Genomic DNA, 3,252 nt, shown 5'->3' with positions numbered 1-3,252 from the left:
CCCTCTTCCAAGCCTAGCTCCCCCCTCCAATTCCTACAGTCTATGCCCCACAGGTAACAAGCCCCCCTTTGCCATCCCTAGAAACTAGCCCTTTCTGTTAATACCAGCCTCCGACTTTCTTCAGCCAACGTCCCACACAATGCAAAAGCTATCATTCCCATAAATATTCTAGACAACTGCAACAAATCCCAGCCCCTCATCTAGCTAACCTATACCATGACCCACAATCCCCAGCCAAATAGACAACCCATAGCAACTATCTATACTATTAGCAAATAAAACCTAAACTTAACAAAATACAACTTTAAAACACAAACAGACATAAGGACAGACAAGCCTTACAAACAAAATCACAAGGGCTTTTCTTAGCAACACTAAATTAAAGTATTTTATATTCCTTATTGACAAAAATAATGTTAGTTTACTCGTGAGATTTGTCTGGCTTCTCTCCTGTGTGGACTCTCTGATGTGTCACTAGGCTTGACCTCTGAGAAAAACATTTCCCACAGTGCTGGCATTTGTATGGCTTCTCTCCTGTGTGGACTCTCTGATGTGTCACTAGGTTTGACTTCGAAGTAAAACATTTCTCACAATGCTGGCATTTGTATGGCTTCTCTCCTGTGTGGACTCTCTGATGTGTCACTAGGTCTGACTTCTGAGAAAGACATTTCCCACAATGCTGGCATTTGTATGGCTTCTCTCCTGTGTGGACTCTCTAATGTATCACTAGGACTGACTTCATATAAAAACATTTCCCACAATGCTGGCATTTGTATGGCTTCTCTCCAGTGTGGACTCTCTAATGTATCACTAGGACTGACTTCATATAAAAACATTTCCCACAATGCTGGCATTTGTATGGCTTCTCTCCAGTGTGGACTCTCTGATGTCTCACTAGGACTGACTTCATATAAAAACATTTCCCACAATGCTGGCATTTGTATGGCTTCTCTCCTGTGTGGACTCTCTGATGTATCACTAGGACTGACTTCATATAAAAACATTTCCCACAATGCTGGCATTTGTATGGCTTCTCTCCTGTGTGGACTCTCTGATGTGTCCATAGGTCTGACTTCTGAGAAAAACATTTCCCACAATGCTGGCATTTGTATGGCTTCTCTCCTGTGTGGCCTCTCTGATGTCTCACTAGGTCTGACTTCTGAGAAAAACATTTCCCACAATGCTGGCATTTGTATGGCTTCTCTCCAGTGTGGACTCTCTGATGTGTCATTAGGACTGACTTCTGAGAAAAACATTTCCCACAATGCTGGCATTTGTATGGCTTCTCTCCAGTGTGGACTCTTTGATGTATCACTAGGTGTGACTTCATAGAAAAACATTTCCCACAATGCTGGCATTTGTATGGCTTCTCTCCTGTATGGACCCTTCGATGCATGACAAGGATTGACTTGTAAGCAAAATGTTTCCCACAATGCTGGCATTTATGTGACTTCTTTCCTGTGTGGATTCTCTCATGACTCAAATATTTTTCTGTAAAGAAGCACAGTGACAGATAAGACTGAAAATCAGCGTTAAGAGAGGAGGGTGTTACCCATGATTTAGCCCTCATTAACCCCTCCTTATTAGAGATTAAAATAAGAGAGTTTCTGTTAGTAACCCAAGGATGACCGTACTACTTATGCCCCTAAATCCATGGAACAATTGTATCTTTATTTATAGGAGTTAACAAAGAAGAGATTGGAGGGGGACTTAAGGGAATCACTGGAAGTAGATAGTCAGAAAAAGGAATGTTGCAAAAATATTCTATTAAACATGTGGAGAAATAGTTCGATTGGCAAGTGGCATTATATCCTGTGAGACTGCCATAAAGTCCTGAGTCAGAGACCAAGGCATGATGAAAGCTAACTGCAGAGGTCCCTTCATGCTGTGTGGCACCAGGAGATGACTCACAACCAATACAGTATACAGCTCACATGTGGATTGGTGTGGATTAGAGTTGTGTGTACAAGGGATGGTGAAGTTGATGGAAGTTGGAGAGGAGAGCTTGCAAATAAATGTATTATTAGGAGCAGGTAACTGTTAAAGTTGCCAGATATTGTGCATCTGCGATTATTTGTAGCAGATTTTTTTTGGAACAGATGTAGAAACACCCATGTAATATCTTGAAATAATTATGACCAAGAGTCAGGCTATTACATTTTTATATAACTTCCATTTTGGAATTAATAGGATTGTATACGGTGTTTTCTGCACTATATCCATTTGACTGTTCTGTTTTATATGAATCATTTTAGAAGTTTGAAGTTAATGAGTGGGTTGCCACTATAAACACTATAAACACGCCATGTGCAGCTTGTATTCTGCTTGAAATGTTATATAACTCAGCTTGGGAGATACTCGATTAGGATACAACTTTCTAAGCAACCGTGCCAAAGCGACTATTTTAAGTCTATATTTCTCAAAGTTATTTGGGACAATTTTTACCTGCCAGGTTTAGGATTTCATTTTATGGATTGATGTTTACCCTTATTGCTAGAACACAAATTACTTCTTGTGATGCTTTGTAATACCCATATTTTCTGGCGTATAAGACGACTGGGCATATAAGATGACCCCCAACTTTTCCAGTTAAACTATAGAGTTTGGGATATGCTCACCATATAAGACTACCCCTCTTCCAACGCACATCAAATAAATCTTTTTTAAAAAAATATCAAATTTGATTTCAATATGGTAATTTAAATTCAAATGCTTATGACATGCAGGTACTTATTAGGAAATCTTGTTGTATACAAAGCCTGCTTGGATTGGTCAGTTCTCCCTGCCTGCCCAGTGCTCCCTGTCTCCAAGACTATCAGAGCAGTAGCAGCTTTCATACGATCGCTGCATATGGTGGGGATGTGGCCCCAGCCGTTTTTGATCTCCCCCCACCATATGTGGTGACCGCAGATTCTCCAGTCCAGCTCGGAAGTTTCAGCACCTGCCCTATAAGATGATACCTGGCATGTAAGATGACCCCCAACTTTTGAGAAGATTTTTCCTGGGTTAAAAAGTAGTCTTATATGCCAGAAAATACAGTACTTGTATTTATTTTTGTGTCCCCCTTTCCTCCCTTCATAGATATTACTCATGACTGATCATAGAATCATAGAATCATAGAGTTGGAAGAGACCACAAGAGCCATTCAGTCCAACCCCCTGCTATGCAGGAACTCTCAATCAAAGCATCCCTGAAAGATGGCCATCCAGCCTCTGTTTCAAGACCTCCAAGGAGGGAGACTCCACTACAGTC

At 40.8% G+C, this 3,252-nt stretch overlaps 1 pseudogene; it reads right to left on the bottom strand.

Annotated features, from left to right (window-relative positions):
- Positions 1-372: 372 nt before the first annotated feature.
- LOC149290464 (uncharacterized) lies at positions 373-2,967 on the bottom strand (annotated as a pseudogene).
- Between the last annotated feature and the right edge of the window lie 285 nt (positions 2,968-3,252).

The sequence above is a fragment of the Sceloporus occidentalis genome, unplaced genomic scaffold (genome assembly GCF_023333645.1).
Source record: "Sceloporus occidentalis isolate IW3139 unplaced genomic scaffold, rSceOcc1.0.p SCAF_39, whole genome shotgun sequence".
Taxonomy (NCBI): Eukaryota; Metazoa; Chordata; class Lepidosauria; order Squamata; family Phrynosomatidae; genus Sceloporus; species Sceloporus occidentalis.
Note: the sequence above shows the minus strand (reverse complement) of the source record. Positions and strands in the feature narration are given on the sequence as shown.